The sequence below is a fragment of the Vulpes vulpes genome, chromosome 12 (genome assembly GCF_048418805.1).
Source record: "Vulpes vulpes isolate BD-2025 chromosome 12, VulVul3, whole genome shotgun sequence".
Classification (NCBI taxonomy): Eukaryota; Metazoa; Chordata; class Mammalia; order Carnivora; family Canidae; genus Vulpes; species Vulpes vulpes.
The window spans coordinates 63,896,388-63,921,227 of record NC_132791.1 but is presented as its reverse complement, the minus strand read 5'-3'; the positions used below and the strand labels follow the sequence as shown (position 1 = coordinate 63,921,227).

General features: G+C 36.2%; 1 protein-coding gene across 6 annotated transcripts in view; it reads left to right on the top strand.

The window, feature by feature from the left end:
* The window catches only part of PRR16 (proline rich 16), a 284,572-nt gene that overhangs the window by 96,479 nt on the left and 163,253 nt on the right, over positions 1-24,840 (top strand). Inside the window, exon 2 of one of the 6 annotated variants that reach the window (XM_072728756.1) lies at positions 14,804-14,901. The exons of the other annotated variants lie outside the window; for them this stretch is intronic. The gene's annotated coding sequence lies outside the window, so the exon portion shown is untranslated. The remainder of the gene's footprint in view (positions 1-14,803; positions 14,902-24,840) is intronic. 6 annotated transcript variants of the gene reach the window in all.

Genomic DNA, 24,840 nt, shown 5'->3' with positions numbered 1-24,840 from the left:
AATAGAAGTGTGTGGGAAGGGATGTGTGTGTGTATATCTGCCATTACAGAAAATGCAATCTGCCATTCCATCTGAGGGTTCTAAAAATTGTCAGAGCCTGGCAAACCAGGTAGGAAGCAATGAGTCACATATGTCTCCTGGAGGTATTTTATTAAAATTGCAAGGGTTAGGGCAGTTCATGAGGGGAGACTTTATTCTCTTTCTCTAGCATGCATATTTTGGTAAGTATTTATACTGAGAAACTGGGAATTTCCCTTGTTGATGATGACTGGAAACAGATCTAAAAATAAAACAACTGGGTTCAGGATGTGATAACTGTGTCGAGAATGGTAGTACAGTTGCTTATAAATCTCATGAGATTTGGTCATGCTGTTCTGCCAAGGCTAAGATTGGTTACTTGGTACAAAGGAAACCATGGACATGGGTAGATGCTTCACAATTACATTGTTTGTTGTTTGAATGGAAACCACCTCCTAAGTCCTGGGCACTGTGACTCTAGACCACCCACTATTTGTCATTATTTGGCCAGGTTCTCAGACTCACTGACACAACAGCTGGAATCATATAGCAGTTGGAATCATCTGACCCGGGAGTCCCAGATACTCTAGGAAATTGTTCGAAGTTTCAGAGATTGTCTTGACTTTTTTATTGGCCCATTATAACACATTAAGTATCTCTTGTGGGTCGAGCACTGTTTGCTATACTGGAAGTACCAAGATGTACAAGGTCCTTCCCTGTTCAAGAACATATGTAAAAGAAAGAAGGCGGGACACCTGGGTGGTTCAGTGGTTGAGCGTCTGCCTTTGGCTCAGGTCATGATCCTGGGGTCCTGGGATCGAGTCCCACATCAGGCTCTCCGCAGGTAAGCTGCTTCTCCCTCTGCCTATGTCTCTCCCTCTCTGTGTGTGTCTCTTGTGAATAAATAAAATCTTTAAAAAAAATAAAAGAAAGAAGACATGCAAATAGGACATGTCACTATAGGTTCTGAAGTGTCCTGACACGAGGCCAGGGAAAGGGAGATCTTCCAGGCAGAGGGAAAAGCACTTGAATAGAGAGACACAATGCCCCAAGGAACTCATTATAGAACAAAGTGGGATGTGATAAGAGTTGAGGCTATCAAAGTAAGTAGCATCCAGGACATAGAGAAAGAGTTTTATTATTGAGGGGTGTTGCCTGAACTATACACTTAAAATGCCTTCACTTTTTTGAGTTCTGATTTATAGTCCAGGTAAGCGGTTTTTGCAGGAGAATATGAAAAATTATAAAATTCAAGAATCAAAAAGGATCTTAGAAGTCATGAGGTAGCTATATAATTCTAATTAAATGCAGGGTAATAAGTTTTCCTGGGAACATATCATCATTGATTCATAAAAAAGTTAACTGCTAAACTTTTTTCTTACTCTTATTCTTAAATTTTAAAAAACTATTTTATGAACACTACTTGGAACTTGTCTTACTACATTTATATTGCCTTTTTATTCACATGCAGTGTCTGATTGATGCTCAAGCAATTTCTTTTTAGACAGGCAGAGAATAAATTATCTGCATTTTATAATGGAGTAAAATGTTTTTTTGGGTGAGTTGTGAATAGCCCATGATCAAAATTTAGCAACTTATACAACCAGGAGTAATAGTTTTGACTTCTGACTTCAAATCACAGCTTTAAAGTGAAGGTAGTTTCTTCCAAAATAGCAGCCATCTGTGTTCATTCAGAGCCTACTTTTTAGAAAAACCTCTGAGAGCTCCTTTCATGTTATCTTGTTTAATCTTTCCCCCTTCCCGTGAGATAGGTGGTGTGGTAGAGACACTAAAGATTCAGAGACACGAGGTCATTTCCATCATGATCAGGGCATCATGAAACATGTGTTGAAATCCAAGTCCCTGGACTTCCTCCCTCACCAGACAGCCCCCCTTTTGTCCTCAGTCTCTCAGAAGTATTCTGTAGAATAAAACAGCAATGTATTTACCTTTTCCCCAAAAGGGAAATGAGAGGTTCAATTGTTAAAACAGTTTAAAAATCAGCGGACTTCGAAATGTAAATAAGAACAAGACAGACATGTCAGTTTTACTTCTAGGCTTGAGGGAAATGCATTATTATTTTTTTTTTATTGAAGTGAGGCCTAATTTTTTTACTAGTCAGATTTTAAGTCATAAAATGAGCAGCATATATCACTATACAAAAGTGTAAGAAAATTTTGCTAATTTGAGAGAATGAAGGAAGGCAGTTTTTTGTTTGGTTAAAAATAAAGCTTAATTTTTGTTTGTCTCCCCTGATATTTTCATTCCACATCAAGGTAGCTGAGCATGTGTGTTTCAGGTGCTTGGTAACATATTACCTTCTGTTCTAGGATCTCTATTATCTTGGAGTTTACTCTCTACATCAAGAAATAAAATCCAAAAATAGATTTTAAATTGATGTGTGCAAATCATCATAATCTTGAAATATAATATGTGTAATAGCTCTCAATCTAGGATTAAGGTATCCATGCTTCATTCTCCCTTATTTCTTCCTTTAAAAAAAAAGGCACAAGGGAAAAGTCCCAGTAAACTTCCTTGATTAAAATGCTGGCTCTACTATTTTCTAGCAAAGTGAACTGAAATTACTTAGCCTCTCTGGGCTCCAGTTTTATCTTCAGTAAAATAGGGATAATAAGAAAACCCACTTTATACAGTTATTATGAGGATTAAATCAGTAAGCTTTTTATTTTAATAAAGAATAAAATTAAGCTCATTAGCCTGATTTGTAAGGCTTTCTTACTCTCTAATTTAAAGACTCTTTATGAAATGTATTATTTGCCTTAAAAAAAATCTTTGTTCCATTTAACCTGGAACAAGGCTAATTTTCTGAGTGTTCCCTACTGGCTATTACTTGAACACCTTTGCCGAGTCCACTGTCTTTAAGAACCTCTACCTACTTTCCCTTATTAGAATCTAATAGTATTTGATGTCACCTAGCACAGCCCAAGGGCAGTACCCATAAATTCTCAAGGTATAGAAATGTTGCCATTTCCCGTAGGCTTAATCAGAGGCTGTGGATTTAGGGCACTGATCTTTAGAGTAACTGATCAGAAGGCCACAACACAAGAGGGTCTCGGCTCAGAATTTGCCTACCAAGAAAGTAGCTTAAACTGAGAACAGTTTTGCTCTCTATGTATGCTGGGAAGAATGCTTTTTTCTTTTCTACTGAAAATTATTTCTGTGATTCATAGTTGATTTAATTTTTTTAATCTAGAATCCTCAATTCATACTTTTTAAATATTTCATTGAGATATGATTGGCATACAGAAAGGCACCCTTATTTAACATACACAACTCGCTGAATTTGAATACATACTTATCTGTGAGACCATCAGCACAATCAATGCGATAAACATATCTGTCTCTTTCAAAGGTTTTCTCCTGCCCTCATTTTATATATATATATATTTTTAAGAGTTTATTTATGGGCACCTGGGTGGCTCAGTCAGTTAAGGATCTGCCTTCAGCTGGGGTCATGATCCCAGGGTCCTGGGTTGGAGCCCGGTGTAGGGGGGTGGGGCCCTGCCCAGTGAGGAGTCTGCTTCTCCCTCTCCCTCTACCCCTCCCCCTGCTCACTCGCTCTCTCTTGCTCTCCCTTTCTCTTTCAAATAAATAAACTCTTTAAAAATTTTTTTATTTATTTGAGAGAAAGAGGGACAGTGAGAGAGAAAGAGAGAGATCATGAGCAAAGAGGAAGGTCAAGGGAAAAGCAGACTCCCCACAGAGCAGGGAGCCAGATGCAGGGCTCCATCCCAGAACCCTGGGATCACGACCCCAACTGAAGGCAGATGCTTAACTGGCTGAGCCACCCAGCTGCCCCTTACATTATTATATCTTATGAGAAGAGCACTTAATATATCTACACTTAAAGCAAAATTTTAAGAGATACCTGTACTCCCAGTGTTCATTTCAGCTTGTTTTGTTCCCCCATCTAAGACATGATTTTCAGAAACAACTGTAAGAATATGCTTCCGTCTCAACAGAAAGTAAACAAAAGATAAGTGACAACATCAGATGCTCTGTTACCAAGGCCTCATTTTCCAACCTCTTCTCAGCTTGATCCCTCCAGATCCAGCTTGGATTCAGGATTCCTTCTCTTTCACTCTCTGCCTCTGAGAGCCCATGGCGATTGGCACTCAACTTGATGCACCCTTGGCATCATTTTGTGTCCTGAGGCCATTTGTGCACTTGACTCGTTTCCCCAAGAAAATCCTCTCCAGTGGATTTTGCCTTGTCTACCTGTTTTCCACAAGTATTTTGTCAGTAAGAGTTTCTTAATAAAGATTTTATTTTATTTTACACTTAGTCTGTAATCGTTGATAATATTTTATGTCCATTTTATAATGACCGATTCCATGTTCCAGAAAGTTTTAGAAAATGTTACTTTCTTCAGAAAGCTGCCATCTTGTGAGCGGCCACTATACATATCTAGAATTCTTAGCAGCTAAGAATGATGCTGGAACTGTTCCTGGGGAACTTTGAGGTTAGATAGACCAGGCTGACATCACCGTGAGGTTGATTCTAGATGTGTGAGCTCCCAGAGATCCAGAGATCCAGTTTCTATAGTTGTAGAATGGAGAAGGAAAAATTTTTAAACGGTTTAGTGAAAGTCGAAGGACACCTTGACTGTGAATTCAAGTGTCTGGCTCATCATGAGCATTCAATAAAGACTCGATGTTAGTCTTATTACTGTGAATAAAATATGAATCTATAGAAACATATATTTGTGATTATTTATCACTGTTCTGATATGTAGTAGCTCACCATGAAGAAAGCTTCTCTGATCTTCAACTGTTACCTATTTTGTATTCTTTAGATTTAATCTAATATTATTCTCGACTGTTCTCAATAATAGTATTGTATGTTTTTTTATGGAATGTCCTTGATTTTAAGAGAATATATACATGTATCTCACATATTTCTCTTCCTTCACCTGTCACAATCATTGTTCTAAAGACTGTATAAATATTTTTATAGATGGATACAACCCTGGCTTGATTTATAACAAATGAACAGTGTATGTCTATTTTGTATTAGTCTTAGAATCCTGCACATTATGAATTATCTGCACATTATATAGTAAAATGTAAATTGACTTTTATTTAGTTAATTTAATAAATACAATAACTGTTTTGGAGGGTTCCATTGTGTCAAGTACTTTATGTGTTCATTTGTTTTGTTTTTTAAATTATCTGTATAATAACTTCCTTTTGTACCATAATCACATGAATGGTCTAAGTGCCTTGGGTATATAAATTGTGTTGGTTGCTTTCAATTTTCAGGATTATAGAAATTGCTATATAATATCAGAATAAATATAAAAGTATTTAAAATGTACTTTTCAAAGAGTAAACTCAAAGAAATTAATAGTGTTGTAAATATAATTGCATAAAAGCATTTGGAATTTCTTATTTGAATCTTTAAAAGAAGGAATAAAGTATGAGTTTTAGAATTATGTATTTCCTAAGAGACACGGTATAACAGCTTTGCAAAAGTAGCTTGCATTTTTATTTGTGTATAAAAGAGAAGAATTCTAGGATTGCTCTCCTCATCTTTATTTCTTATGCAACATCATAGCTTAAATCTTTATATTGTATTTTGGACATCTATCACTTTCAAATCAAAAAATGCCTGAGAAATAAACTAGCATCATCAAGGCACTATACTGTGTGTTACAGTTTTCCCATACATACTGATGATGTTATACTACTCCATAAATTTTGGTAACACACCTTGGTTGAAGTTTATATGCTGCTTCCACAACACTGTCTTTCAAACATAAAATTCAGATGAAAATAGTCTACTTATGAATGTGAAAAATATATTTGTAGACCTAGAGAATGAAATGCAGAATGACTCTGGAGCAGTGATGTCTGCGGTGAATGCTTAGTAAATACTCTTGAGTGAACTGACAGTTGATGTGGCCAAGTTGTAAAATGCAATATTCAGGACCAGCCAATTTATTTTTGTTTTGTTTGATATATTGTGTCAACTGATATCTTACATTTATATGAAGTATATGAACCAGAATAAGGAAGAGGGTTTTTTTTTTTATTGTGACATTAAGAAGACAGGCTTTTTTGGTGAATGATGAAGCTATAATCTTCTGCAGTGGTTTATTTCAAAAGCAATTTGACATAAAACTATTCTATACATTAGTTCTTTTATTTTTCTTTTCTGCCCACTCTCTACCTAATTCATCCTTAGAGGATCATAATTTATTTTTTTAAATGATACTATAAATTTCTGTATCTTGGCTAATAAATAACATTAGATTTTCATAATAATGGTTGTTATTTTATAGGACACATGAAAATATTTTAAGCACTTTTTATAGTTGAGATGCCCATAGCAGGACTAAAGATTGGCAACTATTGTGAAAATATAAGAGGTTTCTCATCAAAGTTAAGGATGGCTTTTTGTTCTCAAGTGTCACCAATTACTTGGCTTTGACTCCCTAGAACTGGCCATTGAAATATATGAAAGTCAAGACACCTGGGTGGCTCAGTAGGTTAGGCATCTGACTTTTGATTTTGGCCCTGGTCGTGATTTCAGGGTCATAGAATCAAGCTCTGCCTCACACCCTCTGTTGGGCTCCTCTTTGCCTCTGCCCTTCCTTTCTCTCTCTCTCTCTCTCTCTTTCTCTCTCAAAATAAATAAGTCTTAAATAAAATAAAATCAAAATAAAAGGACTTCTGTCACTGATTTGAGAAGCTGGCTATATTTTTTCTAATCATATTAAGATAAATACATAATACTAAATTTAAGTTTTTTTCAGTTATGACCTTATGCTACTTTATTGACCACCAGTGCAATACTCTTAGGAAAAATTATTGTAAACCATACCACTTTCTTTATCTAAGATCATATATTATTGGTTCTAGGTATTTAGTCAAGCAAACATCCAGAGCTGTGTTAAATAATTTCAAAAATGGAGGAAATGTTTTAAGGATCTAATCAGAAAGAAAGATCCTTTTTTCCCTTAGATTTGTGAGTATGAGAGTTTCACATATCAGAAAATTATATTTTATTGATGCCTCTTTAGAACCTGTACATAGTTGTGCTTGGTCCAACTGTTTCAGGAAGGTATTTGAAACACTACAATATAACTGTAATTTATAACAACTTTGTTCAGGTAGTCAGTTGTAAAATGTACATCTTAGCTTATTCACTTTTCTAAGAGAGACATCTATAAAATCTCTTTTTGTCTAAAGAGAGACATCTTTTCACCTATAAACAAAAAGTGAAAAGTTGTCGGTGTTTTTTTTTTTAACATACTGTTTTCCAGATGCAATGATGTAATGTGCAATGTGATAATTATTTGTGTCGTGTTAGCCCTGAAAGGAAGAAACTGAGACAAACTTCTTGTTTTTTTCACTTTCAGAAATAGATCCATAGTTTCTTTGAGATATCTTACTCTACAAAGGAATTCTAATTGGTTCTAATTGGGCATTTACAGAGATTTGTCTGTACAGGGTTGCTGAGGACAAGAGCTGTGTTGGGATTATGGATGATGCTGTTAGAGACTCTTGCTCTTTGCTTCCTTGGAGTCTCCTCCCATGATCACCGTCTGTCTTAGTTTCACAGTCCCTTTTAATAATCTGCTTCACTGAGATAGCAGTTTTACCAGGGCTTCCCACTTCCCAAGGCATGTTAAAGAAGATTTTCACTAACCTCTTTAAATTATACCAGCAGGGAATTTTCTTGTGGTGCTTATTTTGTTTCTGTCCATTTGTCTTGTTTTCCTGACATTTATTACCCATCTATGTATTTTTTTTTATGTTCTAATAAATTCACTTTAGAGGAGACCACGAAATTTTTTTTTCAAATTTTATTTATTTTGGAGAGTGTGTACCCAAACAGGGGAGGGGCAGGGAGAGGCAGAGGGAGAGAGAAAATCTCAAGCAGACTCTGCTGAGCATGGAGCCTCCTACCGGGGGCCCTGATCTCATGACCCTGAGATCATGACATAAGCTGAAATCAAGATTCGGAGGCTTAGCCAACCTGAACCCCCCAGGAACTCTGGAAAGTCTTTTAAATTTGACATATCCTCAGCCATTCTGATCCTTTCCTAATTCCTGTTCCCCTAAAAATAAAGAAATAAATAAACAGTAACAACTTACATTGAGAGAGCTACTTTTTAATGTCTTTAAATCACTTATTCTTTTCCTTCCACTCATCCTTCAAGTGGGTAGCACATCTTGGACTTGTTATAGCTGCATCACAGACCTGCAGACCTGTTTTGATTGAAATCTGTCCCTTATATTTCCGTGGAAAATATCCAGTTGTTTCACTTTGAACCTAAATGAATAAGAAGTAATGACTAAAAGCTTTTGGAAGGGCAAGGATGGAGTAAGCTTTAACCTTCCCTCTATAATCTCCATGTTTTATCCTATCCTTACCCCTGGGGAAGGAACTTATGCTTTCGCTAAAATTAGGGTTCTCAGTATACAAAACAAGTTCCTTAGACTAGGCCTTTGTCTAGTATTTCCAATTAGATTCTGCTTCTGAGCCCTTCTCATGCAGAAATGTTGAAACCAGCACTGATATTCAGCACTGATTATTACATTAGGATTCAAAATAGGGGGCAAAAATGAAGAATAGTTGATGTAAAGCTGTCCAACAAATGGGAAAAGCAAAACAAAAACAAAACTGTAGACATGTCTTCACAGTGAAGGTTTGTTTACTGCTTAACAGTTCAAACTTTATAAGCACTTGAGTAGTTAAAAAATGGCTAGAGTACTAATTCATGGTTTTATATACTGAAAAAAAAAGCATTTTAATCTATTAGTTATAGGCATGTTTCTATTAGGCTAGATGTTACTAACCTGTTTTCAATTAGAAAACTCCATTTCTTTAAAAAGCAGTTTTTTTTTTTTTTTTAAGAAATAAGGCTCCTGGGTGGCTCAGTCAGTTGAGTGTCCAACTCTTGATTTTGGCTCAGGTCATGATCTCAGGGATATGAGATTGAGTCTTTCATTGTAGGGCTCTGTGCTCAGCAAGGAGTCTGCTGGAGGTTCTCTCCCTCTCCTTCAGTCCCTCCTCCCAAAAAATATATATTGTGATAATTATTAAGTATTCTTAAATGTCTAGGTGGTATTTCATCTGTTTTTTTTATTTTTAATTCCTGCTCCATCCAAAGTTCTGTTGTTATGTTTGACCCTTAAAAAGTTAAATGGGATTAACCCATTTTTGGTGGTTTTAGAATGTCGGTTGAGATCTTCATTCTCATTGTATTCCTAGTATCAGAAAGTTGTCAAAAAGAAGATCTCTCCTGCTGGTCTCAGGATTCTGAGAAGCAAATTAATCTTTGAAACTCCTCATATTCAAAAAAGAGCTGACTGTTCATCCTGGGAAGATCATATCTTCCAAAAATATGTGCTTTCCTTCTATAAGAAGGGATATTCTTCATCAAGTTACATCACTTGGTTTCTTTTTTCAAATTATTCAGGGACATTTGTCAAATCCTGTGGAAACAGATACAAAAATCTCAGGATAAAGTGCCATTTATTCAGGCTTTTAGACCATGAAAAGTTTCAGGATTAAAATAATATTAATATAGGCATGAAAGGAAGACAGTATATATTTTATGAAATTATTCCCCTCTTTTCTCTAAGAAAAGCAGCTCCTTACTGTTTAATATATAGATTTGCAGTGGAGGATGTTTTGTCTATCACTGTATGTGTCTCTGCTAGCCAGCTGAATAAATTCCCTACAAGGCTAACTAGTTCAAAATTCAGCTGCCTTGGAGTATTGTTTCAGTGCTACACTCTTATTTAAACTCTGAATATCTGATGTGGCAATGTGAGCTTTTAATTCTGAGGTCAGGGCAGCCCAGGTGGCTCAGCGGTTTAACGCCGCCTTCAGCCCAGGGCGTGATCCTGGAGACTGGGATCAAGTCCCACATCAGGCTCCCTGCATGGAGCCTGCTTCTCCCTCTGCCTGTGTGTCTCTGCCTCTTTCCCTCTCTCTCTCTCTCTCTCTCTGTATCTCTCATGAATAAATAAATAAAATCTTAAAAATAAATGCTAATTCTGAGGTCAATGTTAACTATGGTTGAAATATACTTTAAACCTAAAAAAAGTTTCCATATATACATTATTTAATGTGATTCTTTTGAAAATATATGCTATTTTGTGTTCTAAAATGTGAATACATGCAATTGTTTTATTGTATTACTCAGTGAGCCATGTATATAATATCACTCATATACTCTCACAAAATTTTAAAGGCCTTTTTAGTATGGGTATTAATGCCTGTGGTTTTTTTTTTTTTTCTTTGAAATTGAGCACTCAGGTGATATATTTTGGCCCTGAAAATTCACATTTTCATTTTATTGAAATGAGGGCTTAGTGATGAGATCATTCTCTTTTCTGCAATTGAAATTCTTACTGGACAAAGACATGAATGAGTGTTATGGATACTTCCTGAAGACTCTGGGCAAAAGCATCCACTTAGTAGTTTAGCAGAAATTGAAAGATAGATAATGCTCTTATCTACCCATGAATTTATTCATGGATCCTGGGTATAGCATATCTTGCCCAAATCTAAATACTATGAAAGAAACCTAGTAATTAAGCTTGAATTTTAAAACAAGGGTCACATCTTATGTAATTGCTGGTTTTCTGGATAATCATAGAATGCACAATTAGAGCTAATATTGTTATACTATAAATGAGGTATGCTCAATTTTATAGTCAGCTTTCATCATTGTCTTTCTGATAGCACTTAAATTGAAATTAATTTCAATTTGAAGTTTGTAAATTTTTTTCTTTTGCTATTTTCCTTTCTCTTAAATCTTGAAACATAAATCTTTAATCTTCAGTTACCCTGTGGAAGGTCATGCTCTGTATTTTTTCTAGAATTCTATAAGTCTTTTATTACTAAAACCCATTACTTAAATCCCCGAAGATGTTTCCATATCATTTACAAGAAAGCGATTTAAGCCATCCATTCTACCTTCTATTTGGGACAAAATAAGTAACGTATATCCAAAATTTGAATAGTTTAGTTTATTCATATGATTGCTCTACATGTATGATTTGTCATATAATTAAGTTCTGTTTTTAAAATGTATTTATATTGTAGGCTTTTCTGGGTTTCTTGTGCAATTTATTTTAATATTTTTATTTATTTATTTGTTTGTTTGACAGAAAGTGCACAAGCAGGGGAAGCAGGAGTGAGAGGGAGAAGCACACCTCCTGCTGAGCAGGGAGCTAATAGCTGGGCTAGATCCCAGGACCCTGGGATCATGACCTGAGCAGAAGGCAGATGTTTAACCCACTAAGCCACCTAGATGCCCCTCTTGATGCAACTTCAACAGCATGATGATGTGTTGATTCTTGATAAATACCTTTTCTTTAAGGCAGTTATACATCATATAGGTAGGTGATTGCCACTAAAAGTGAGACAGAACCCGAACTTTCTTTATATCCAGACACATGAGTCATTTAAGAAATCTGGACTCAGTCCAGTAATGCCTAAGAGCTGAGCATTAATTAAATTTGTTTAGCCATAAACAAATCTCCTTTGATTCTCAGATGCTAGTGTTCTAGAGGGTAGTAAGAGGTTATCACTTCCCTGCAGGAACTTTCAGTGCAGCCAGTTGGATACTGATTAGAATTTGAATAGTGCTTTTCTTTGCAAAGCACTCTAGCACACATGGATTCAGTTGATGGATATTTGTAGCTTTTGGGTATGGGTGTATGTTTGATTCCTAGATAAATGTGATAGCCTCATACAGAGACATCTTTTTCTTCTATTACCATACCATGACCCTGTGCATGTGACACATTTTACAAATGTATGTTGTTGATCATGAGGAGCCCAGAGAATGTGGCAAGCTCAGTGTAAAACCTGTCATGATTTTTGAAAAACCTATTCAACATTCAGTTCTTCTACTGTGGGCTTTTTTTGCATCTTCTTGTTGGAAGGATAAGCAAATACTCAGAACAGAGGTATTAAAACAGATTGTGGATGTTGATTAGTTCTGCAAAAGCCAAAAACGTAAATGCACATTTGTCAAGAATTAAGGTTTGGTGCTTTTCCCTCTCACAAATTCAGATCATCTTCTGTAATTTCTCAGTAGGTGATTCTAAGCATAGAGTTCAGACAGCATCCTTCTAGAATGGGTAATAATATTCTTGACAATTGAAATGTGGTTTCATGATTTCCTTCAAACATTTACCAGATAATTTCAAAACTTTTCCATTCTGGTTTTAGCCTCATCTGAGACTCTGTGCGAAATACATGGCAAGGGGTCAGAGGAGGGGTGAAGGACAGAATTGTTTAGCTTGTTGTTGGCAGATAAGTTGTATTGCTGAATAAGATCACACATTATGGCTGGAATGGTTTGGTAACAGTTTTTTTCCACACTGGAAGGCCAAACAGTCTCTGCCAAACAGAAGAACATAATCTATACTGTCAGAATGGAAAAAAAAATGAAAAAAGTGGTAGCCATTATGAAGCTGGGGAGTTCTGGAGGTAACCTTAGAATTTGGCTCTTGCACGTTACCATGAGGAGGAACATACAGACACCCAACTACTGCAGAGTGGTTGGCTCCTGTATTGCCCAGAGAATATTTGACACTGAAACTAATGAAAAGGTAAAAGTGTTCAATTCCAAATTCTTTCTGAGAACTTCTGTTAGTGAAGATTCTGACATGCATCATTGCTACACTGCTCTTCTGATTTAGTAACAGAAATGGAGAGTAAATACTAATGTGTTCGAAAAAGTGTTTTTCCTTTCCATGTATTAGCTCATTTAACTCTTACATTGACCTTATGAAGCTATTATGATTATTTATTTGCTTACTTGCTTGTTTATTTTTACCTCCCTTTCAGAGTTAAGAAAGGAGAGGCAAGTTAGTATCTTGTCTGGGGACACATAGCTAGTGAGTCTGGCTGTGGACGTTGTACTTCAACTACTCTCCAGTGTCTTGGTATGAAGAATGATACAGTGGTGCTCAACAGAAAAATCTAGATCCCCTTCCTTTAGGCCTTGATTTTAGTGTCTTTTTTATGTAAAATATTTGTTTTGGTCAGGGGACAGATGTACATAAATTCCATCAGAAGTATTAATATAAAAAAAGAAGTATTAATATAGACAGCCTAATTTTTACCATTTCTTTGTTTTTCCACATTATAACTTTATGAATCTCTGATTTTTGTCACAATTCTTAGGAGTACTCAATGTAGACTTAATGTGAAATGTGGTTAGAAACTTTGCTGTTCTTGTTAACTTTATTAGAAGTGTGAACCATAAAATTGTTCAATACTAATAATAGTGCCTGCATAATACTATTCATTAGATTATTTTTTAAATGAGCATTTTTTTGCATTCACATTTTATGATTCATTATTAACAGAAGTGTTTCCTGTAATCCACATGTATGTAACAAAAGAGTGATCAGGGGTTATATGATTGTTTTACCTCCCACAACCACAAGGGCTCCTGGCACATAGTTGGTGCTCAATGAGTATTTCATGAATGAGTATTCATCATAAACAAATGAATGATGAAGTTTACTGCTTCAAATAACATTTGAGCTTATTCAAATGCATAATTTTGCGTTTCCTCTACTATTAGAGAAATATTCAAGGTTGTTGATAAATAAAATCAAGAATAGAATGGGAAGCAGCAGGATGTTGAGAAAATCGTGCCCGTTCTCAACCCTTTGCCCCAAGCTGGTTCTTTTGAGGTCCTTGAAAGAGGGGTACTTCTTAGTTTTCTCTTCATTGCCAGTACTGACAAAGCACAGGGCTCTAGAAGTCATTAGTGACAGAAGAGTCAATGATTGAGCAGACTGAGTGACTAGCTTGTGTCCTTTCATGGACACCTCATCTGAATAAGATACAAGTATAGCAATCTCAGTGTTTAGGGAACATATTACTGAAGGCTTAAGGAAGGTGTAAGGACCACCTCCTTGGGGAATAGTGATCTAGCATCTCTGGATTGGGTGCAACTTTATGGACCATGAAGTCTTTATTTAGACCTCACGTCCAAGGGCTCTATGTTCACTGCCCTCTGATACTTAGAATTTTTATAGTAGCACTGCCAAGAGATCACTCAGCCTCTGCTTTGAGTTCCTCTGTCACTAAGATTTTGTGTGGGCTTTTGTTAACATGCTTGTTAACATGCTCAAGGGTACATTTGTCTGCAGCTAGTTGAGTCCACTGGCCCCTCATCCAGCCAGCCTTGGTTTACTAAGACAAGGCATCCTTTCAAATATTTTAGGACCATTCTCTGATTTCCAGAGGCTACTCTAATGTCACCATACTACTTGGGGGTATTTACATCAGTCTCCAGGACTTGATTGACTCCTCCTTCTCCTTCTGATCACTGGCTAGAGCTGGTCCTGATTTGTGGCTGTTAATGACTCATTGGGCAGCAGTACTGAAACAAGATTGATTAACGAATAAATGTTAATCTCAGGAAACTTCCCAGTGACTTGCTATATAGCATTCTGTTCTTAGAAAGGACAGGTACTCAGTGAAAAGTTCTTGAACACTTACTTACTTGATTGCTTGATCTATACCACATTTCCTATGTTTTCAGCCTCATGATGTCCTTCACATACATTTCCTTCATATGTTAACTTGTCCTCTCTTCCAGTCACATGTCCATCTCCATTACTCCAGCCTCTTTCTTCCTGTTCCATTAGCTGACTAATGCTTTCCCCCCCATGCCCACCATTCATAATCTCCTGTACCTGTTCAGTTCCGTGTGTTTGGAAAGTCTGTAGTAACTACACTATTTTTAAAAGTTCTCTAATTTTTTTAACAGAAGCTCCATAACCTCCTCCCACCTCCCCACATGATGACACAGGGAGACAGTGCTACAGGCAGACAGTGACAACAGGACACCAGGAAGTGCCTGAGAAGGTCAGCCCCACCTTGACATGATGTGTGCAGGGATTTGGACAACACATACCACCATTTCTAAGAAACATGCAAGTCCAGTATATCATTCGTTATTTGAAATATAGACAAAAGTTGTGGTTAACAATCAGATATATGACTACTAAAGTAATTACATAATGACTCTGAATAACAATTAGCAATCACAACACCATGTAAGTTGTCATATTTTTCAGTCTGTGTTTTATGTTTAAATTCCATAGAGGAAAAAACGTATAATAACACCATGAAATGAAGCATTGTTTGCTTTGTGGGCTCCAAAGGTTTTTTTATGGAACCCTTATAGTATTTTTGTAACTGTAGGATTTGACTTCCAAGATGCCAGGATTAATGAGTTTGTGTTAGCACACTTACACTTTCTGTGATCAAAACTGGCTTACATTTCCATAATTTCTCTTTATATATATTGACTATAGACAACTAGTCAAGTTGGCCATTAAAAAACAAAAATTACTAAATGTATGATTATTTAGAATCAAATATTGAATTATTCTCATTTTTTCCCTTAAAAGTTGATTTGTGTTGTATAGAACTCATTCATAATTCAGGGATAGTTGGCTATACCATATGTGACTGTAAGAAGGATCATTACCTTTAACAGCTGGGAATTCTTAATGAAGTGAAAACGTGTACAGTCAAGGTCAACAAAGTTTTTTGTTACAAATTTTTATTATCCCAACATCAAAGGCTACTGATAAAGGTTTCCTTGGTACCAGTACTTTTCTATATATGAAAGAATATGGGTTTATTACGTATTAAGCTCCGAGGCTTCTGGAATAATAATTTAATTTCAACATTTGTATCTGTATAGGATTCTACTTATCATTTGTGTTAAATATGAATGTTAAATTTTTCCACACTAGATAAAATATGTAAGATGCCATGGTCAGTTAACTATTGAATTGGAAGAACAAATTTACCATATCTAAAACCAAAAATAAAAGATGTCTGGGTAATGTCAGATATTGGTGATATTAGACATGTTTCCAATGACTGTTTTTCTTTAATCAGTTACATTCTTTTGTCATGCATTTGGGAATACTGTATTTGAAATGAATTCCTCAGAGTAGTGTTGATTTTGTAGTTGAGAGCCTGTTAAGTAAGCATTCTGTATTAGTGTATAGTGAATTCAATAATGTAAATGGTAATTTTTGTTTTCAATTTTGGAGTTGTAACAGCCATACTGGTTTTTAATAGTTAGGACCTGTGCCATGAATTGTCTTCATTTTAATGTGTCCTACTCACAAAACAAGAGGGGATGTTATTTGGGATTTAGCTATACTCATCTTTTCAATCAAATTCCACTGTAGAGGTAAGTTAAATAGAAGTTATTGAGTACTATGTAAATATACTGAATCAAAAGTAAGGGTATGTTATTGACTAAATCAGGAAAAGAGCTTTAAAAAAACTGTCTATACCTATATTGGTAGGTATGACCTGTAGAGAAATATTTAGAATAGCTTTTTTATTTCACTTCCCCTTTTTATAAATAATATGATTTCACTGTAAAGCTACATGCCATATCCAAGATCAGATTACATGGTGGAGATAATGTAAGACTAGAAACAAAGATTTCTTATATTTAAATTCTGGCTCTAATATTAACTGATGATTAATATTTTGCAAGTCATTTATTCAATATGAGTTCCTAAGACCTTCAGCTGACCTAGTGGACTAAAGAATTCAGGACGTAATTTCCATGTATTCTGCTTGACATGACTTTTACAGAAAAAACAGAGCACTGTAGGCCCAGCATTTTGCATTGGAATAAAGTCTTGACAGTCTACAACCAGACAATTTATTTCTTCTCCAGTGAAGTATTTTGTACCCTTTAGATTTCTGTTGTACTCATCAGACAGTGATAGAACCTCTCAAATTCATTTATAGTTTTTCTAGTAAAAAGATTCAGGTCTAATATTTAACTGTTTTAGCTGAGTTTAGTTCACTATAAATAGGATTAACTGTTGAAATGATTATAAAGTTGACTAGTAAAAATAATGCTATGGAATTTGCAGTGTCTTCATCATGTTTATAAGGGCTATAAATTTTTAAATACCTCTTCAGAAGTATTTGCCACCTTGCACAAAAGAGAAAACTCCAACATTTCATGATGCTATTGAGTTTAACCACAGCTAGTTCCTGAGGCCAAAAATCAATCAATCAATCAATCAATCAATCAATCTTAGGTCGATTGAATAAGAGTTGTCACTCAAAATGGTTGTTATTATACTAGCACACTGATGAAAATTACATATCCGAATTAAAGAGATGTGGGAAAATTTGGGAGGTTGATAAATCTCAGCAATAGGAAAATTTCTCCTAAGTGTGTCATTTAGATATAATAAAGCAGTCCTTTGATATCTTTATCATTTTTGACAAACTGAAAAGAAACAGTTTGAACTAATATAGTAGATTACTTAATCATGCATTTGCTCAGCAATTAGTGAAAATGTCCTTTGAACTGGACACCGTGCTAGAAATAAAGAGATGTGAAGATTCCTAAGACAAAGTTCTGCCCGATATGTTCAGAGTGCAGTAGAAAAGTAAAAAAAAAAAAAAAAAAAAAAGAACAAAAAACAAAAACAAAAAAACAAGGTAAGGTAAGTGAGTTGGAAGGAAATCAGAGCGAGAATATAAAGTCATAAATTGAGTTCAGGGAATAAGGATGACTAGTGGCAGTAGAGAGAAACTAAAATGAATGTGGCTCACAAACTGAAATAAGTATTGTTTCATAGCCATCGAGATTTCTAAACCTAGACTGCACAAGCCATGGCCAAGTCTCCCCTTTCAGTTAGTGCAATGAAAAGGAGATGAGAAATCTCAGCAGAACATTTGCAGTGTTGTGCAGTGCCATAACAAAACAGTGGACGGAATTTATCTCCAATCTATTCATCACAGAGGATGACCTTGAATATGGTAACCAGTGGAGAACTGGGAGGGCATGGTGGCAGGAAGGCCCATGGTTGCAGGGGGACTCAGGAAGACCAGCTTCATGGCTATGTTGCAATTCTCCACTGGTGGTGCAGTGATTGAGAACCTGCAGGAAAGTGTGCTTGTGAGATGGGCTTACTTGATTTTGTTGTTAAATCACAACACTGTAGAAATTATTCTAGGGAAGTATTGTTTACACTCAGCTTTAATCAGCAAGCAAGTGCTTCTATGGCCTAGGTCCCTGAATTTGTGATAAACACAAAGCCATAGGTAAAAAAAGGCAGAGTGTGCTGGTCTTTGGTTATTATCATGGTAACTGTCAAGGTCCTTCACATGGAATGGGTAAAATTACATCTCCCCTCTGACTGGCCACCTTCTGTAGTGCTTTTTGCTGAATCCTTCTGGCTTTCTTAACTCTGGATGTTTCTGTACTCAAATATTCGGTCTGAGAGCTCTCTTCCTGCATCTCTCCTTCTCCCCACCCTGCTGCTGACCTCAGCTAGTCCTTCAGAGCTCATCACCAGGTAGATGTGAGTGCCTCCCAGAATCACAGCTCTAAACTCACCTGTCTCCAGAGCCCGTGCTTCATCTCCGATGGATATGTCGTGGGCATCACAAAAGGAACATGTCAAAAGGAGAACTCAGAGTCCAAACCCAGACCCTCAACTCTCTTTCTCCCTTCTGTTTGCTCAATGTCAGTAAATGGCCCCATAATCTTACCATTGCCTGGCTCCAAATTCTTGGGATCATTCCTGTCTGCTCCCTCGTACTTACCTTGCATGTCCAGTCTTCTAGAAAGGCTTGTCAAACCTGCCTCCAGAATATATCCTGAATCCTCCTTTTTACTATCCTCATCCTTTCTCTAGATGATCCTTACATGAATTCCTACCCAGACCCTGCTTCCTCCCTTGCCATCCTGTAGCTACTGTTTTTCTCAGAGCACCCAAAGTAGGGGTCGAAATAGAAAAGAATGAGTGTCGTCTCATGTTGAAAACTGTGTTTCCCCATTGTCACATGGATGTCTTCAGTTTCCTTGCCATGGCTGTGTACCTTGTGGTTAGCTCCCTGTGGCCTCTTCTGACCCCAGAACTCATCCATCAGTCAGATGTCCCTGCCTGCCATTTACCATACAAGCTACTCTTTCGGTTCCTTGGGCTTCCCAAATTCATTCCTGCTTCCAGGTCTTTGCTTTTGGTGGCTGGTCCCTTCCCCTCTTATAGTTCCCAGTGCTGGGTCACCTTTCTCAGAGGTGCTTTTGCTGACCACCCAGCCTGGGCTGTCGCTGTCCATATGTGTCGCTGTCCCGCACTGTCACACACTTAGCCTCTTGGCACATAGTTGTCTCTCACTGTACTGTACGCTTTGTATTTTTCTTCATCACACTTACGATTCTGTGATTTCTCATTTATGTGCTTGTTTTCTTGTCGACTGCCTCCTCCCTGCCGAATGTGAGTTCCTTAAGGGCCTGAACCTGTTCCTTTCACTACTGAATCCTCCACATCTAGAAAAGTAATGGCCCAATAAGTATGTATGGAGAGAAAGAAAAAGATCCTTTCTGCAGATCAGTTTGTCCTTTTTTCCATTTTCAGAGGCTGTCAAGGGGTCACCAAGAAATAAAGAAGCTTCAGAGAGCTGAAGAAATGCCTCACTCATGGCTTTGATATCATCTTCTGGGAACAAATCATGAAAAGTGTACATTTTTTTAGAAGTTGGCTCTCCATATTTTAGTAACTTCTTGCAGTCCTTAAATCAAGTGCATTTTGCATGACTTCCTTTTTACTCCTTAGAAGTCTCTATGTCAAAATAGAATTTGATTTGCAGAAACTTAATGTTAGCCCTTTGAAATGTATGCAGTAGGGAGAAAACAATAAAAAAATGCCTGCTGTTCATTCAGAAGCACAACACATTTTGCATTTGGAATTAGGGATTAATGCATGAAATACCTCACAAAGAAAAAAAATCAAGGTAATACGAAATAGTGCTTTGACTGCAGATACATTTTTTTCCCAGGGATTTACAGAGTATAGCACCATTTGAAAATGTGCTGGTGCTGCAGTTATTTTAGGATAGGGAAGAAGAAAAATGTTCCAATCATCGGACTCCTTAGTAATGTGCAAAAGAGACATACACAAATGGAAAGGTTTTATTGTAATAAATGTATCAAGAGTTGATATAAATTATGGTGAGGGCAGCCTGGGTAGCTCCCTGCATGGAACCTGCTTCTCCCTCTGCCTGTGTCTCTGCCTCTCTCTCTCTCTCTCTCTCTGTGTATCTCTCATGAATAAATATAAATAAATAAATTAATTAATTAATTAATTAATTAATTAATTAAATAAAATAAATCCTATCACCGTTCTTAGATTTTCTTTGGTATTCTATGAAATAATTACCTACTCCCTAGTTGATACCTCTTAAGAGGGATTCTGTATTTATATAAAGTGCTAGGATTGCCTACAACATGGTGGAAGGCAGTTCAGTTTAATAATTAGAATATGAATTCTGGATTTAAAATGCATGCCTTTGAAGCCCAGCTTTACCTCTTTCTAAGTGTGTGCCCCGGGTACATTACTCAGTTTCTTCTTTTGTGAAACAAGAATCAATAAATACATGCTTGCCTTTTAGGGTTTTAAATGAGGTAATCCATATGAAACACTTAATGTCCAGAGCATGATAAACCCCTAATAATGTTAGCAAATATTACTCTATTCTCATCTTTACAGTTACTTGTGTTATCATATATTATTAACTGTCATCTTTCCCATGATGCAGGCTCCAAAGATTGCATTAGATTGTTTTCATTAGAAGAATAAGAAATAATTGCATTAATCTGTTATAGATTGGTTAGCCTTCCAGAGCAATGCTTTCTTCTTCTTCTTTTTTTTTTTTTTTAGAGCAATGTTTTCTAATACAGGTCACAGATATTCCATGGGGGAAAATCAGGCTTTTATTTTATTATTATTTTAACATTTTGAGAAATGCTACATTAAGCAAATTTAATCAGGTTCTTATACATCAGGACTTTTCAGAGCCTTTAAAACGTTCATGGAGGGCTACATTCCATTTTTTTTGGAGCTTTTAAATCTTTAGGAGTATGTACTAAGTGCTTACATAATTAAAAAGTTAAAGTGTTTATATGCACCATGATCTTCCAAGAAGGACATAAATTGTGCAAGATTTTTCAGAATTGGGAATGTTTTTCCTCAGAGGGAAAAACACTGCCCTCTCAATTCATGGATAGTGAAAAAGTGATTGGTAAGAGAGAATGTTCTTATGGTCAGGTTTGGAATCCTTTCTGACTTATGAAGAATCTCATCTATGATCTTGAGAAGATTGGCTTTTACAGTATTGCATTTATATAAAATGGATCATGGAATTTAAAATGAAACTGAAAGTAGGGTATAATTTAGACTTTATTTCCCTCGTCTTTGAAAGAAGCTTTTTCCTATAGCTTAAAGTAAATCAAATAGTATGATTAAAAGCAATTGGTCTTTGTGCAGAACAAAACTGATTAGGCTTCTACTTGTCTTTTCTGGAAATATGTCTCAGTTAAGTCGGACATTTTTGTCTTCCAGTAAAATAGGTAGTAAAGCATAATGGTGTGAACTGCACCCTGGATCTCTGTTGTCCAGGCTACACTGACTAGCTGTGTGATGCTGGTCAAATTACTCAGCCTCCCTGGGCCTCAGCTCTCTCATCTGAAATTGAGATAAAAGATACTCTCTCATAGGAAGTGATGGAGATTAAATGAGTTACTGTTTTTAAAGGATTGAGAATTATTCTTGGCCCATTCCTGACACTGTTATAAATAAGTGAATTAAGCTGAGGAAGCTATGTCCTTGCTTTTATACCTATTTTTCATTCTCTTTCTTCCGTAGTATGTCTAGTGTCCTACTCAAAAGGATGTGTTAGCGGGAAGAATGTTCATGGTGGAAATTCAATTCTGCTGCTTTGTCTCTGTGTCCAGAGAACGTTTCTTTCTTTCTCTTTCTTTCTTTCTTTCTTTCTTTCTTTCTTTCTTTCTTTGAGTAGAGTTGACACACAGTGTTACGTTAGTTTCAGGTGTACAACTTAGTGATTTGATGAGGTTATGCACGATGCTGGGTTCACTGTAAGCATAGTTACCATCTGTGCCCTTACAGAACTATCAGGATATCATCAATTGCATTTCTTATGCTGGGCTTTTTATTTCCTGACTTATTCATTCCATAACTGGAAGTGCGTATGTCCCACTCCCCTTCCCCAATTATGTCCAGCTCCCAAACCTCCTCTGCTCTGGCAACCATCAGTTTTGTTTCTGTGTATTTATAGGTCTGATTCTGCTTTTTATTGGCTTGTTCATTTGTTTGTTTTAGATTCCACCTATGAGTGGAATCCTATGGTATTTGTCTTTCTCAGTCTGAATTATTTCAAATGCTTTGTGATTCTTCTAAAGTTGTGAGGTGAAGAGAAACAGAATTGTAAAGTGATTGACAGTACAGATTCTGGAGCTGGATTTCTTAGATTTGTAAACCATCATAACTAATTATAGGTTAGACAAGTCATTAGCTTCTTCGGTTTTATTTACTGTAGAATGGAGATAATGACAATGTTTCCCTTTTTAAATTTTTAAAAAATACTTATTTATTTTAGAGAGAGAGCGTGAGTGGTAGAGGGAGGAGTAGAGAAAGAGAAGGAGAAGCAGACTCCATGAAAGTCTGACAGACAGGGAGTCTGTCACTGGGCTCGACCCCAGGACCCCGAGATCATGATCTGACCTAAAACCAAGAGTCAAACACTTAACCAACTGAGCCATTCAGGTACCCCAACAATGTTTCATTTATTTATTTATTTATTTATTTACTTACTTATTTACTTATTTATTTACTTATTTATTTTTAAAGATTTTATTTATTCATGAGAGACACAGAGAGGCAGAGACATAGGCAGAGGGAGAAGCAGGCTCCCCCACAAGGAGCCTGATGCAGGACTCAATCCCAGGACCCCGGGATCACGACCCGAGCCTGAAGGCAGACATTCAACCACTGAGCTACTCAGGTGCCACGACAATGTCTGTTTTATAAGCTTACAGTGAGAGTTAGATGATGGACACACATTGGGCAGTGCTTACTAGCATTTGAAAAGCCAAAATTTATGATTTGTATATCTCAATACCAATTTCCCCAAGGCCTGGTAAACGCTACAGATGTATATACCCTTGTGTGTGTGTGTGTGTGTGTGTGTGTGTGTGTATCAGGGAAATAATTCAGTATGTACCTGTGAAACTGGATTATGATATCCATAGCAGCATTATTCATAATAGCCAAAAAATGGGAACAGTCCAAATGTCCATCAACTGATGATTGGATGAATGAAATACAACATAACCATGCAAGAGAACAGTATTCAGTAATAAAAAGTAACCAAATCCTGATACATGCTACATCAAGAATCTCAGAAACATTGTGTTAAGTAAAAGAAGCCAGATATAAAAGACCAAATGGTGGGTGCCTGGGTGGCTCAATTGGTTAAGCATCTGCCTTAGGCGCAGAGTCCTGGGATTGAGTCTGCATCAGGCCCCCTGCTCTGCATGGAACCTGCTTCTCCATCTCCCTCTGCCTGCCACTCCCATGGCTTGTGCTCTTTCTCTCTCTGTGTCAAATAAATAAGTAAATAAATAAAACCTTTAAAAAAAAAAGACCAAACAATGTATGATTCCATTTATATAAAATATCCATAAAAAATAAATCCATTGAGTTGAAAAGTAGATAATTGGTGGCTTGGAACTAGAGGTTGTAATAGGGGTTACATATAAGCATGAGAGGTCTTTCTAAGGGGTGATGCATATCCTAAAGTTAGATTGTGTTGAAGGTTACACAAATTTGTAAATTTACTGAAAATCATTTAGTAGGAAAGAATTGTACACTTAATGGGTGAGTTTTATCATATGCAAATTATTCCTCAGTAAAGTTGTTTAATTAAAAAGAGAGATAAACCTAATCATAGCCCAGAAACTGAGTATTTTGGTCCATAGTTTAGTGTTAAGATAAAGCAGCTGAAAATCAAGTTCAAAAGTTGATAACATTGTAATTTTCACATATTTCTGCCCTCTCACCATAATTTGTAGAATAAAAAAGTCATTGTTTACATTTTGCATCAAAATAAGTTGACAATAAAATAGGAAGTTTTATTTCTTTAGAATTCAGTCATACGTAATTTCCCTTTGATATGACAAACTGTATATCCAACTTTGGAAATAAATTAGGTTTCTGTACTTCATTTAAAGCTTGTCTCTTAAGTAAAAACATTTATTAAATGGAAGTTGCACCATGGAATTAGATTCATGTAGAGAGGAATCTCTGCAAAGTATAGAAGAAACTCTCTATCTTTACCCTGGATAGGTTATTAATATACCTCTTCAGTCAGTGGTCCCATTGTATTAAGTTCTGTCCATTGATTTTTATTCATTGCTACTTTGCGAGATATGTAGGGCATTTGTTTTTCATTTCCCCTATTTTGCAGATTAAGCAACAGAGGCATACAGGGATTTAATTGGGTCTTGTACTCAGTTGCCCTGAATAGTAGTCATGTATGATCCATAGATGATCCTAATACTTTGTACTCATTTGAAATAATAGATATTTAATAAGTGCTGATGGATGAATTTGGTAGAGCAATGGTAAATATAGTCACTAGGTTCTTAAGCAATTTCATGACTATTGTCTTAAAAGATGCTTTTAACATTTTGTAATAAGTTGGAACTGCAAGCAGTAAGGATCAAGAATATGACTTGGTACTGATGCATTATAATAGTCTTTGCTGTGCATTATCAGGCATCTTATATGGGCAGATGGAGAAAAGTATGATCCCACACAAACTATACCCAAAGATAATTTTCCTAAGTGCATCATTTTTCATTCCTGGGCTTCAAGCTTTTGAAAAAAATTAGGGAAGTGTTATAGATTATTTAGCTATTGTGCTGGCACTCCATTGCAT